Consider the following 15,437-nt stretch of genomic DNA (forward strand, 5'->3'; position numbering starts at 1 on the left):
GCCATTCAACACTAACAAGCCACATGATCTGTGTGGCTAGCTCTCATCACCTGGATTAAAAATAAATCTGAGCTGTCAGCAGCATGATGGCCCGGGCTCTTCTGACCTCTACTCCGAGCACTCTGTTGCCCGGTCCGAGCACATGCAAGGGGATCTATCTCGCTGCCATCCTCGCTCTGTGACAGATCCCCAAAGATGCCAGAACATGAAGACTTGTCAGAGCAGAGAAAAGCATCGGCTCCTGACAGATAATGTTCTTCATGTCACAACACATCCTGGCAGTTGAGCAATTATATAAACTTCATAATATTGCTGCTTTTGTCTGTCTAATTTGACACCTAATTAGAACTTCAACAAATTCCCTCAATAAATATTTGTGAAGGAGGCTCACGGGAGCGACGCTTTCGGGCACATTTGTATGAACTTGAGGCGATACGAATGCCATTTAAACTTCAGCAGGTGCTCTAAAGCAGACGTGCAGAAGACTGAGTGTTTGACCATACATGTATTTATTTCCTCACTGACCTCTCTTTCTCTCTCCTCTACGAGCGCATTGGCAGGGCCCTGGATGAGGAAGGTAATTGCTTTGGCATACAGTGACCTCTGTCTTCCCACACAGATTCTCCAGTTCTCATTTTACTTCCTCTCTGCCCCCCCAAGCAAAATAAAAACAGCACACCACACATCCTGTGGAAGTCGTTTGCTGTACCTCACCACAGCAAAGTCATTAGCCAGCGCTAATAATTAATACTGAAATGACAACAGCATGATTGTCACCTCTGCAGACACATATGTGTATGCTGTATGTGAGGAGCATCCTCAACACGTTCTTTTATTTTTCTAAAAGCATCTGAAACTCTTTCTTTTTTTAAAAAATGCATATTAAATAAATATTTCTGGTCAAAGTGCAAGAAGCACATAAACCACTACAGGGCACAGCTTTATCCAGAACACTATGATAACATTCTGATCTGCCATTGCTTTCAATGTGAAAAAAACCACACAAAAAACCCCACGTATGCTAAACATACTAAATCTGTAATGTGTGCATATGCATTAATACACAGATTCAAAGTCACTGCCTCTACATGACAATTTAATGGTAGAGGTGGAAAGTGGAGCAGATCTGGCTGCAGGGCAGCACGAGTTGTGAAGGCAGGTTGCAGCTGTGGTATTGTAGGAGAGAATATCGGCACAGGGTCAGTGTGAGCCGAGCGGCCAAGTTAATGCTTCTCATTTCGCGAAATCCCGAACACGAAGAGACGGGAGGCTGGAGATGACACTGATGCAGCTGTGGGTGCAACTGTGGGTTCAGTAAAGCAGATATTGGCTTTTTAGTTAATGAGTTTCTGTTGATTTACTGTCTGTTTGATTTTAAGTTATTAGCCAACTCATGCAGTAGGAGAAATCAATTTTTTCCCAATGCAGTTAAGCTGTTCATCATTTTAAAGAATTAAAGCGTATTATATCAATTGAAAGTGATTGAAATAAATTCACTACTGGCAAACAGAGACGAACATACCAAGAGCGTTTTGTGAGACTGGTGTTTCTTTCTTTTTTTTCTGCTGATGTCAAGTTGGCTTTAAGTTTTGTGTGTGTGTGGGGGGGGGACTCAATGATGGTATAACAACAGAGAAAAAACTGTCAAATGCTTTGTCCCCTAGTAAGTAAGCTGGTGGAACCAAACACTGGAGGAATACTGTAAAGCAAAGGGACACAGAGACTGGCACAGTTGGGAAACCACACAGGCAGTTTACCTTCACTATAGCAGGCTGCCCATTATTATTCATTTAAAAGCAGTTTTTTCTTCTTTTTGAAAAAACACGGTGGGTCATCCTGCTTGAAAGCCCTCACAATGTTTGTGCCATATCCCTTAAATGCTTCAGTTAGTTTTCAACGATGCAGAAAAAAAACTCTTTCTTTTGCTTTAAAAATATTCAGATATAATCATAAAGTTGACTCACTCAGTCTAGCAATATCAGGCTTTCGAAATGGTCAAAGCACACACAGGATTGCCTGTGAAGAAGCCGACTCTTGGTTGGCCGTTGTCAACGCGATGACTTTAAATGAAGTGAAAATGTGAGATAAAGCCATGAATGTAAAGCCTCCCGGTCATCCCTCGCTTCTGTTTCTCTTACACACAGTCCTCTAATCCCATTTGCCAGTCTCACAACAGGATTACCAGTGCTACAGCGCTCAGTAACCAGTCACACGCTTCCTCTGATCCATATTCTCCTCCATCATTGGGAACGTGCAGTGTCTTCTCCCCGGGGGGCAGATGACGCTACACAAACGTCTGTGAACCTAAGTCAATTATGGTTTGGGACACTTCACAAAGACAGATTCACGTGTCATACAAGCATACGGCCGCAATTAAAACTACTGGATAGGTAAATTTAATAAGATCGATCCATTTGACTTCTAGGAATCCTTGGGTCCTGTGATTCATGTCTATGTCTGGCCTGTACACCACCCCATCAACTAAACAATTTTGCAGACTCCCACCTCCATCCCACCCCCCACGATGGCAATGGTACCACCTAACAACAGCAGGCTCTCAACAGCAGCTGAAGATGTCGGTTTTAAACTCATATTTCAGTTTCCACAGATCCCAATTTCAAGAAACTACAAGAAAGGAAAAAATATATAAATTAGGAACCATTTGGACCACACACCACAACCCACAAAGCATCTGCTGCCAACATCATGGTGCCAGACATAAGAGGACGCCCCCAGAGGTTTTGTGCACATGGTGGGATGGGTCAGAGCAGTTTCTTTTTTTTGAGAGGGGGGGAGGTTTTGGCAGCATGAGTACAACCTGCATAATATTGAGAAGGTGATTTTAATGCTGTGGGTGATAGGTGTACAGTATATTCACTGGAGAACTTATAGATCTAGCCTTTTTGTGTGTTTTGTGACATTTAAAGGTCTGTTTGTAATAAAAAAAGGAGCTGTATGTGAGCAGTTTTCATATAAATAATAGTAGCATGACATTTCATTGATTTTTCTTAGACCTTCTCTCCTTGCTTGTCTTTTTATAAAGAAATCAGAGCACAGGGTCAGCTGCAGAGCAACAGTGGCCATATACCTGGCGGGTCTTCAAGGATATTTACAGTGCACACAGATCAGACTCTTGCTGACGCAGGAGCTTGAACCCGAGCTCTCCAGTTGAAAGGTGGTCGTCCCTCACGCTGATTTCTAACATCTCATCTCGCGTTCATTTAAATTCACCTGGCATCCTGCACTGGAAGAAGCTGACTGACATTGTATGCTTCATACGCTGCACGGAAAAAGATGTCAAGATGTAGATGGATGTGCTCAGGGCCAGGAATAAGACAATCGCCTTTTTCACCTATATTAAAGCACTTCTGAAAATAATGCCAGACTTGCAGACTGAATCACTGTTTGTCTACCAAACAGCAAGTGGAACAATGTTAAATCAAAACTCTCTGTTATTAATTTTCCTGTAAGAAAGCAAAGCCACCTGTTTTTTATTAAGGTTTGTGTAGGTATTTCTAGGACAGTGTTCTAAAAGAAGTGAAAATGCTGACCTTCAGTTCCACACACGCACAAAACAATCATATCTTTAATTGCTTGCGCCGAATTAATAAACATAATAAATCAAGCAGCTGATGAACTGTATATTCATTCCTCTCACTATGGCGACTATGTGGCATGCAGAATAAAAATAAAAGTAACACGAGTGAACCAATTTGCACAGATAGTTTGAGGCATTTTGTTGAAAGCTAAACAGACACTTGGGGGAAAAAAAGTACCATCTCAGTGAGTCATTTTATTGTATATTGATTCATAATGTCATTTTTGTCCTTAAACAAGTGGAACGCTGTGCCAATTTCTGGTATGGTTCCGCTTATTCCCACTGCAGTTATTAGTTTCATGAATTTCCTCGAAGCATGTGAGGGTATCTCAGCCTCAAACAGGGCAAATCTTTTCATTTTAGAAAAGTCTTAATTCCTAATATGATTGAAAATAAGTTCATTTTTAAAGCTTCAGGCATTTTTTCCTTTATGTAGGTTGATGGAGGGGGGAAATGAGATTTTGCAGCTCATTTCTATACTGAGTGACCCTTTGCAGTGCAAATCAGCAGGTATCCCTCTCTATAGAGACCTTTTGTTCTGGTCAGGTTTGCACAGTCAGGCGACCTGGTTTCTTTGACCCTGCTGTTAACTATCAATAATTGCGCATTGGCTGCCGACACCTGCAAGATGCAGAAAAAGTTCGCAGGGCGCACCTGTTCCCTAATCGACCTAGCGGCGTTTTGATAATTTAAAGAAGAAGAAAAAGGAAAAGATCGAGTGAACATCTTGACAACTTCAGTGTTTGGAGAAATCAAGCAGGAGAGGACGGAGAGTGGTGGCAAATGAGCACATGATGGGAAACGGGCAGCACGAAAGCGCCGACAGTAAACATCTCTGTGAGCGACCGCCGCAGGAAATCCGTGTCCACGGAATACTAATCACAGAATAAGCGACGGGACAAAAAATGCAAAGCAAAGCCCTAGTAGCGCATACATTAACAAAAAAAAAATGTGGGAAAGAAAGAAAGAAAAAACTCGAAACATGATTGCAGCTGTGAAATCTATTAAAATTACTCACCCAAAGAAGATGGAATAACTTCACCGCGACACGGATGGTGTGCCGTGGTAGAAGTTGGGCTTCTTCTCTCCAGCACACGCAGAAAAAAACGGCTTATGTCAAAATAAAGAGTTTGAAAGTTTTCATGATGAAATTAGTCCTGATGGCGGTGCACGGCTGCTGGAGATCGGCTACCGGATCGCGCGTAAATGCTCACCCTTGGCAGGGATGTGGCAAGTCTGATTCTTTCTCTCTCGCTCTCCAACTCTCTCTCTCCCCCTCTCTTACTCTCACGCACTCTCTCACTCTCACTCTCTCTCTCTCCCTCCTGCGCAGTGCTGACTCTGTGCAGGGAACCCCAGCTGCAGGGTTTTGGGTACGTATCTATATTTCTCTTAACATAAGGCAACGAGGGAATCGGAACACCGGGCGAGACAGGAAACGCTCTCATCTGAGCCAAATGCTCGCTGACTGGAGTGGAGGGAGCCTATCGAAAGAGTTTGACCAAAATAAGTTGGCAAGGAGGAAGCCAGAGACACACGCAGCGTTTTTGGCAAACCGGACGAAGAACCAAAATTCAAACCTGCCAAGTTTTTGGCAGCAGATGGCATGCGTACTGTGAAATGATTGCCTTGCTAGGAAAATCAATACAAAATTATTGACACCTTCAACCAGCGAGAGGAATTTAGCATCTCCCCTCACCTTGAGAATTAATTAAATCTTGAGAGCTACCACATGTTTAAAAGAACTCTCTCATTTTTAATTTTGGGAAATTTTGCACTTAGGCACATCTCTTTTTTTCCCCAGAATAATTCACACTTTTAAAACACAATGTTTATTCAGTACGCTTTTTTTCTGAAGTTCCACATTTGTGCTCCCGGAGTTTTGTTTTTCGCCCAATTAGCAGCAAACTGAGCTCCTGTGGTGACAGAAGAATGCAGCATAAGGCTGGCCTCTCTTAAACTACGGCACCTCTACAGTCACAGACTCTGAGACCAACCAGTATTAGTTACGATCCTAATTAGTGACAGTAAACACACTATATGTGCCAGCCCTTCCAGATAATAACGCATGCATTTGCAAAACAAATTCTCATCGAGCCTAGGCAGTGTTTGGACTTTGGTATTTGTTTTGAAGCAGGTGGTTTACACTTACTCTTTTCTTTTTCAAAAGATTGTGCACCAGTTTTCACATTGCATTTCGAATTATAAACAGAGATTGGACATTAGTAACAAATGGATTACACTCTTTGCATTTTTATCCATGCTATTTGCATTTTGGAGACGGCACATTACCATGGTGCAACCTCCTTTGTCTCATCTCAGTCATTTAGGAAGGGAGCACTGACCCAAACTAATAGAAAGAGCAGCCTCTGTCTGTCATACCTGGAAGAGCAGTTAGCAAAGTCTAAATCTGAGACAGAACAAGTTAAAAAAATATATATATATATATAAATAAGTTACTATAAAGTGTGCTGGGAAACGATGAAGACTAATATTGTTGGAGACAAATGGAAAGGCAGAAAAGGAAGGGAATAATACCAAGAAGAGGAAATAGCTGGACTGATCAAGAAGTCAACTTAAAGGATGTAGAGGGACAGAGTGCAGCGGGAGTAAGGGGGGTGTGATAATAGAGGAAGAGGTGAAAGGGAGGAGAAAAGGGAGGTTTATCGCAGGAGGAGGGGGGCGCGGGGGAGTAGTTCAGCGGTGAGAGTTATTTAATTGGAGAGTGACATTGGGAGCTTGGCTCGTCAGCTCTTCCCCATCAATCACGCGCGTTCAGGAGATGCCTGAGGTGATGTGGCCCATGTCCTACTCCCTCTAGATCTCACGGCCCACCCCGGCATTTAACCGCCATGCCTCTATTACATATCCTACACCCTTGGTGCTCCATCGCCCCATCAGGATGCTCTGACCTCTGCTCACCTGGCCTACAGTAATCTGCTCCCCTGTGACACGCTCCTTGATGTGTCTTTTTGTTCACCGACTAACAAGAAAAACACTGAAGGGATACTGTAGCAGCTTGTGGAGCACTAAAATATGACCTCCAAGGACAGAGTTTGATTTTCGTGTAATATGTGTCACAATGCAACAATAAAACCGTTGATAGCTGAAGTGAGTGACAGTATTTCAGTGCAGCTAAACCCGTAAAGAGGTGGGATTGAAGAGGCAGCATATCTACACTCAGTTCTTAAAGTCTGTGTTCTGAAAGCAAAAAAAAAAAGGGGGGGGGGGGTGTAGAGAGGTGTTGATGCTTTTTAGTGGCCAGTGGACTCAAATCAAGGATCATCCTGCAGTGAGGCCACGGTGCTAATGACTACACAATCATGCCACCTTTGTTTGGGAATGCATGAGACTTTTTTATCCAGGAAAAGATGACAGCAGGATGCCAGAGGATGGAGGGCAAAGGTCTGTGTATTTTCTCCTGGGAAATCTTGGATCCCTGTATTCATGTGAATGCTACTTACTGTACTGTCATTGTCACAGGCCAGATACACAGCTTCATGGAAACAGTAAATCCTGGTGGACGTTGCCTCTTTCAACAGGCTGCAAAAAATCCTAAGGCATAGAAACAAACTTGTGAGACAGTGTTCACCAAGCTTTAAATTACTCAGCTCTCAATCTCAAACCTCTTTGGTATGTGCTCAAAACTTAAAACCACCTAATGACATACAGGACTTAAGGATCTGCTACTAATGTCTTGTTGCTTGATATCACAGAACACCCTCAAAGGTATCCATTAGTCTTGTATTCACCATTCATACACTACCAGTCGGTTTCTCTGTGTCCCAGTTCACACTCTCAGATCCTCCACTGTTAACCCTTTTAGATACACAGTACTCCTTACCATGGTGGGGGTAACTTGTTATGAAGTATCAGATTACTGTAATCACATTACATTTTTCAGCAATGCAATAATGTAACACACGACAGTACTAAAATCAGTGCAATTACAATTATGTCGTTACTGGCATTACAAAGATTCTTCAGTTATCTGTCCGTCAGATGAACATAAAGTAAAAACAAACATGATTTTGTTTTTTTATTCTTGCCTTCTCACTTACTCAAGTGACTTCATTCCTATACTGGGAGGAGGAGGAAATGGTGGAGTGGTGCAACCCCACTCAAAAACCTCAATTTTGGGGAGTGGAGATGTGGATATTTTCTTTTTATTGCACAAAAGGACAAGAGTGCAATGCTAAAGTGGAAACTGCGTCCAAGACAGAAACAACTGCATTATACTGCAAACACAACATCGGCTCGTTGTAACCACTGCACAGACATCATCTGAACACAGATCTAGCCAAGAACCCGGAGCGACGATAAACCTGACAAACATAAACAATGGTGAGCAGTCAGGCTTGAAGCCTCTGTTTCTACCTGTTCATGAACTCTACAGATAATGTCAGGAAACTCTTAAAAACACACCTTTAACATCTGGCATTGAACTAGTGCTTCCACTTCATAAAAAAATAATAATAATAGGACCACTGTACAGCCGTACCCACTGAGTTCAGCCATATTTAGGAATCAGGTGGATAAGACCTTTACGCATATCTCCTTTATCAATATCACAGATACTTTCTGCTTTGTTACTCCCAAGATTGTTTCTTTTCTCACGTTTCCATGTTTGGATCTCATGTATGGTTTATTTTTATTAATGTATTTGTATGTCTGTGTGCGTGTGTATTTGTGATGGCTTGCTTGCTTCTTAAATTCCTGTTTTACTATGTAAGTGACCTTGTTTTTTAATGTGTTTTTATGCCTGTGAAGACCTTTTGAGCCCTCTGTATGTAATATTGGGTTATACAAATAAAACAGAAATGACCCGAAGTGAATTAAGTGAACTCATTTCACAATTACATTTGCAGTTTCCATCAAAAATATACAGCACTATTAATGCTAACTGAACAAGAATTTAAATGTGCACATACTATTTTCTTTTTTTTAGTTGAGCTGCACTACAACATTTTCACATTCTCCTGGGATCCTGGGATAGAAGTCCCTTGTTGTTGGGGTAGAATCGCTGCTCTAACTGATAATGCATAATGCATGGATATAAAGTACATTAGCTGATACTTATACCAGCAAAGAAATTGGATAATTGACTGTTAATTGCTGATTAGTCTCTGACCTGCTAAAAGATAGTTGACGTTATAATTCCAGTAACTGCCTTTTACAGTCATTGAAAAGAGATGATTGTACCATTAACTGGTCAATTTCACCTCTAAACAAGGTATTGATTTCCCCAGTGGACATTTAAAGAAAAAAAAGGTGTTGCTCTGTGCACATCTACAGCAATGTCATATTAAATGTCAGCTTTTTAAAACACTGGTGCCCAAACCTCGTGCTTAAAACAGCCAGAGCAGAAAGCACAGCAGACAGAGCAGAATAAGGAGGAACTTTACGTGAAGTGATCTGGAGGCTCTCACTGCGTAGATACTGCTAAGAAGATCTGCAGTGAAATGTGCAAATGTTTGAGTTTATGAAATCCACTACACTGTGCAGGCCTTTGCACACTTAAGCTCTGGCAGAGCAATGATTCAAAGCAAGTGACCTTTTCACACCGTGATCTTGACAGTTGGGTCCTGATTTATCATCGAGCTCAATTCCATTTAGTGGTTGTTCTAATTCATCTCTGACTTCTGCCCATCTCCATAATTGAATCAAGACATTTGCACGCAAGTTAAAATGCCCTCTTAATTGTTCTTTATTTCATTTTAATTCTTCTGTTGATTGATTTTTTTTTTTTCTTTTAAGCTCAGACACATCAGGGCCAGTGTTTCGCACAGTGAGGGTCAGGCAGCATGGGTTTTGCATAGCAAACTATACGCAGACATGCATCGCGGTGCATTTCGAGTTCACAAGGCTGTAGAGAGTTGGGGATCAGAGACAGCAGAGGGGCCTTGATGTTCAAGGGATGAGACCGGGGAGTTGTTGTCCCCCTGACTCTGGCACCATGACCAAAATACAAAGCTGAGCTTATTTACATATGCTGCATCAAAACATCCTCGCTGTTACTCTATGAGAAGCGGGGATTTGGACTAATCATCCAGCAAGTATTGAACGATTACATTTTCATCAGATGCAATGTAAGAGGGCTGAAAGATCAAGTGAACTAATGGATGACCTAATCATGGGGGATTGGCTGTATCGATTCAGATGGCCATATCGTCATTGTCTGTCATGCCTCAGAGGCTAGCGGCGGATACGTTTTCTTATTGGCTGAAACTACCATATTCAAGAAAACCTCATTCAGATTACACTAATTTAGCCCGTGCCTCTCCTGTTTCCCTGAGGGTTAAATAGATTACAGGGTAAGAATGTCAATCTTGCTGAGTTGCAGCTTAGAACTTGTGTTGCGGAGGGTTAGACTTCCAATAATTTACTGTAACAAGTTTTTATCAATCTTACTCCCTTTTTCGATATTTTTTTCTCATATTTCCTCTCCGGGAGATTCTGCAGCGCACAGTTCCTCTTCTTGCATCCACCATACATAAATTGTCTTAATCCTCATTGATATACAGTGTGTTGAAAATGTTGTCATGCTTGCAGATGCAATTTTGCACGCAGGCAAAATTATGACTTGGTGGTTGGTGACACTGGCTGCCAACACTGCAGAGACAGTCATTCTTCAAGGACAATCTTCTGCATCTGTGTGAATAATCAATGTTACTGAGAGTTTATCATGGACTTGTAGCATCTTTCAGGTAGCATTGGGCAATATCGCTTCTGCAAAGCACATCTAGGATTAAAGGGACTACTTGCTTAAGATGATAGAGAATCCCTAAAAGAGAGGAGAAAAATCAAGGTAAATACTCGAGATTGAGAAGGGGTGTAGATAACAGACAAGTACAGAGGTCATTCTCAGCAATTTCCCTCCAGACGCGTCACAGCAGGTTCTGAAACAGAAACGTCTCGCTGCAGACAGACATGTTCATTCACCTCGGTTTGTGTCGACTGAGACAGCATCCTGATCCAAATCCTAATCACGCACCCACTTGCTTGCATTCAGTGGTCTGTGTGTCACAGAGCAGAAGAGCCATGGCAGCTTAGGGTGTGCTCTCAATTCACACTCCAGCCTGCAACTACAAAATCTCTGCAAATGAGGGAAAAAAGGGTTGACAGGGATCTAACTTTGCTATTAATCCCTATCTGAATCGAAAGCCGTTTGGTAGTCAGCTGATTTGCAAAGATCAAATGACTACACAAAGTTTTCTTTAATGACCCACAGAGAATTTTTTTTCTAGGCAACTTGCTGCTTTTACTCCTTGAAGCTCAGCTGTTTAAATATTCTCACTTACTGTTTAAGCTGTACAACCACTAATTTCAACTCTGAATTTTATTCCAGAGGTGTTGCAGGCAGATAGATGCCTTTTTCCTCTTTTCATTGCTTTAAAAAAAAAAAAAATTGACTCAGATATATCAACTATTTTTCCAAAAGTGAGTGAATACATATTCTACAAGTCGCAAAACATTACTCCCAGTTGCTGTGTGACTGCTTGGTTAGCAGAAATAACTTTATTATTTATGATATTTTGTTTTAAAGGAAAAATTCTGATTATGCAGATTTAAGCATAACCGTGATATCACAAGTAGAAAAACTGGTTGATAGCTTTATTAAGTCTGTACAGGACAAATCTATTTCACCCTCGGCATTGCTATGGATATTTTGGTTATATGCACTGTTGGTCAAGTTACTTAAAAAAAGTAATTAGTTACTAATTACTGATTACTTCTCCAAGAAAGTAATCCCATTACTTTACTGAATATTCATTTTCAAAAGTAATTAGTTGCTTTATTACTTAGTTACGTGTAACTAAAAACATGATACACAACCTGAATATGTAATAAAGCAATAGATGTTTCAGCCAAATTCTGTTTTTTTGCAAAATCTATCATATAAAATTGAATCAAATGAAAAAAGTCTCTTTCTTAAAATTGTTTATTAGTTTTAATCTTTTAACTTTATGCACATTGCATCAAGCAAAAATTTAATCACATGCAACAGTCTTTGACTTGAAGAAATTTGTTTACCATTTAAACCTATTTTCTGCCTATTCCAGCATATAAAATAAAATATTCTTTTGTGTTTACACTCACTCTTTCAAATAGATGCAGGTAAAACTCAGCAAAAAAAAACAATAAAATCAAATATTCAGCAGCACTGAGTCCTGTCGCTCTTAAATCTATTGTCACCTGTTTAGCAGGAGTGGGGCCGGTCATGTCAGTGGGGGGATCCAGGGAGTTACTCTGTGAATTTCACATTCCTGTGGCAGCGTGCTAGGTAATTGTACTTGCTCAGATCTGAAGTTTAATTTTTAGCTGTAGAAAGAAGTTTTCCTCCAGAAGAGTCTACAGTGGACGCTAATGCTTTTGCCACTTTTTACTGAATCAAACTCAAAATAATGTCAGTACGTCCAAGCTTTAAACGCTGCATGGTCGTACTCTCTCCCGCACTCCATCTTATCCATTGTTGATCTACACACGTCACGTCGCACTCTCGTACGTCGATGTCATGAGACACTCTCACAAACAAAATCACGGTTTAGTAACCCAGCGTGCTTACGGGAAAGTAACAGTAATCGAATTACCTTTTTTGCAATAGTAATCCCTTACTTTACTCATTACTTGAAAATAGTAATCAGATTACAGCCCATCTCTGCTTATATGTGCCAACTTTGCACTCTCTACCTGATAGTATAAATTAGCTATAGAGACCAAAGACATTTTTTGTACCAGCACGCTTGGTTGTGCTGCAAAGTTGTCCATTTAATATGGTGTAACATGGTTACTGACTCACTGTTAGAGGCAGGCACTCATTTTTTACTAATGAAGGGCCGCCAGAGTTTGCAAAGATTCAGAAAGCAAAGCCTAATGAATGCTTAAAGGGACATCAACAAAACCTTCATCAGATTGAAATTTGGTTTATCGTCTGTTCCCAGCATCCCCTCAGTGTTTTATTTGTTCCCTGAAAGTGCTGTTGTGACCAATTAACAACCGGATCTCCTCCACAAACATCCACCTTTAAATTTAAATTTTATACTGAGGATGAGCTCAACATTTGAAAGGTTTAAATTCTCGCATGCAAGGCAGTTGGTGAGCAAAAAATTGTCTTGGTATAAACAAACAAACAAAAATTGTACAAATTGGAACACATTTTCTACAAACGTGTACGAATTGAGTTCCAGTGTTTCTTCTATGTTTGGCTCTCTCCCTGAAGGTCCACTTGCATGCACCTATATGTGATTTCACCACAGACCTCTCTTTTGGAAAGAGCAAACATCAAATTTCATGTCAAACTGACTCAACCTACACGCTGAGAATCAAATAGCAGATTTCAATGGGGAGGGCACACTGTCCAAGCCTGAAAGTGATGCTTCTGGCTCACTTAAGGATTTCACATGAATACTGAGAATTTGTTCCCCCAGTGTCAGACTGTCAAAACCGAATATTTGCCTTAAGGTAAGAGTCGCAAAAGTTTCAATCACACCTGAAATGTACACATATATAGGTGTGAGTTTGGATATTAAAAACAAAGCATGAGACAATATTTAGATGAACTGCAGACGGAGTTCCAGAAGTGTTTTGATACTTTATAAAATGTATTCTCTTTTTTTCATAAATGATTCAAATCCAGAGTCACCCCAGCTGCCAGCATCTGAAGGAATCTGGAACTTAAACGTTTATAGCTACAAGTGGTGCATACTTGATGCTAACTAATAAATCTTGTGTGAAATATTACTGTAAAGGTGCCTCTCCATCCTCATGCGGAATTGCTCTTTTACCTCGACGCACGTAATCATTTAAGGAAACTGCTTGAGGTTACATCAGTTTATCAGTTTCTACTTCATTTGTTGTGCCTCCAGCACCAGGCTTTTCGTTTTGCATTTTTGAAAAGTGACAAATATCACAAGCTTTTGACAGCCAGCCTTGCCTGCACGTCACCCGGATGTTTTTCTTTCATTTTGAAAAAAAAAAGGAGAACAAATATTGTCATCTTGTGTTGCATACAATGAGAAAAAGAGAAAGAAAGAGCAACTAACAAGCACAAATAAAATAAAATAAAATGAGGAACAGGAAGGGACAGTAAAAAAAAAAAGGCAGAGACACCGGCTTTGTCATGACAGTCTCCTCTCCCATGGCGGGGAAGATGTGTGTTCACATGCTCCAGTAGTCAGGTTGAAAAACCCAGGCCTGTTGCATTCACTCGAGCAGTGCAGGAGCACTCATGGTTGCCTGGTTGGCAAAGAGCTTGTTATCCCCCTACTCCTTCATCTGCTTGCGCCTCTTCTTTCCACATCCCTTCTTCTCACACCCCAAGCATCTGCATTCTGTTTGCTTCAACAAGCCCCCTCTGCTTTTCCTGGCCACCGTGTAACAAGGAAACAAGCAGCGCCTTTTTTATTTTTCTTGCAAAGACACAGGTGAAGACAAGCAGCACAGCCAGCAGCCCAGGTGGTGTTTGCGTCAAGCAAAAGCTTCCTGATCCTGAAAATCAAATGCTGTCCCATCAAACCAAATCCGCTGCTCCCGCCGTGCCTGAAACGTCCTGCTGGTGACAAATGTGAGTCCCCAATCTCAAAAAAAGGAAATGAGCAGTGATAATCTAATGGAATCGGTCAACCAACAAGTGTCAAATGGGAATACACACAGGCGCGGGTGAGCGGCTGGGTTGACTGAATACGCTGGATAATGAAGCCGAGAGAAGTATAACAAGTCTTCTTCCTCTTATTGAGCATATTTCAAAGATTTCTCGTTAACTCCAAGAGTTTCTTTTCTGCCCATTAAATTTTCTTTCCATCTTTATGTGAATGGGACTGTATGAGCCAAGAGCACTTGCTGAGCCAGTGGGTGGAGGCCAAACAGAACCAAAACAATAACAATCATTTTTACAAGTTTTTCTTGAAGCTCATAAAATGAATACAAAATGTTTTAAAATGGCACACAATAGGGCAGGGAGTCGGTACTCTATTCAGACTTCAGAAGCTAAAATGCAACAAACTGCTTCTCATGACTGCATTTGTTAAGATGTTCAAGCTCTAACTAATGGGTCTGGGTTGGCATGCGCTCATGTACACTTATGTACACCTTCCTGGAAGTGACCGGCCTGGTCAGTGCTGTTAATTCCTCCTGTGCATTTCTGACTACTTTTTCAGCTATCAATTTGGAATTTAAGGAATGTGCATAGAAAAAAATTCTGATCATGACAAAGAATGAGGACCTAGGAGGGAAAGGGTCCCAGCATTTGATTTGCAGCAGCACTCTATATAAAACACTGGGACATGACCACAAAGTTATTACCACATAAAACACCATGCGTGAGCACAAATACTGGTGAGTGCCATTGGTCACTTCTTTAGGTTATGTTGTAGGCTTTACTGAGACTCACTGCAGAAAGCTAAATAAGTCATCACACTCAGCACTGACGAGATTAAGATACCGCATCATTTAATGGTGCTAAAACAAAAAGTTTCCCAAGTTTATCACCCTGAATGTTGAACACATTTCTCCAAATTTGCCCCCCTGAAAAATGCGCAATAGTTTCCTTTTCTTTTCAAGCCCATGAAGCGTATAGACAAGTAAGATTTTCAGAGGCCAAGCTAGTTTACCCCTGGGACTGCTTTTTACAGTGTTGCATATGAATTATTAAATGTTATGGCAGAGCTACATGAGTCTATCATCACGCCATTATCGACCATTGTTTGGACAAAAATGTGATTTTTTTTTTGCCAGGTGTACAGTCTACATCTTTTGTCACGTTTTTGTTTGTTTGTTTGTTTGTTTGTTTTTATCACACTAACCTGATTTGCATAATTATCAAGCTGATTAACTTGGGGTT

The 15,437-nt window shown here is 40.9% G+C and overlaps 1 protein-coding gene across 1 annotated transcript in view; it reads right to left on the reverse strand.

Annotated features, from left to right (window-relative positions):
* LOC101480580 (cadherin-7) overlaps window positions 1-4,868 on the reverse strand; it is a 119,879-nt gene extending 115,011 nt beyond the window's left edge. The window contains exon 1 of the mRNA XM_012919301.3: window positions 4,617-4,868. The gene's annotated coding sequence lies outside the window, so the exon portion shown is untranslated. The remainder of the gene's footprint in view (window positions 1-4,616) is intronic.
* Window positions 4,869-15,437: the final 10,569 nt, after the last annotated feature.

Source organism: Maylandia zebra, linkage group LG9 (assembly GCF_041146795.1).
Source record: "Maylandia zebra isolate NMK-2024a linkage group LG9, Mzebra_GT3a, whole genome shotgun sequence".
Classification (NCBI taxonomy): Eukaryota; Metazoa; Chordata; class Actinopteri; order Cichliformes; family Cichlidae; genus Maylandia; species Maylandia zebra.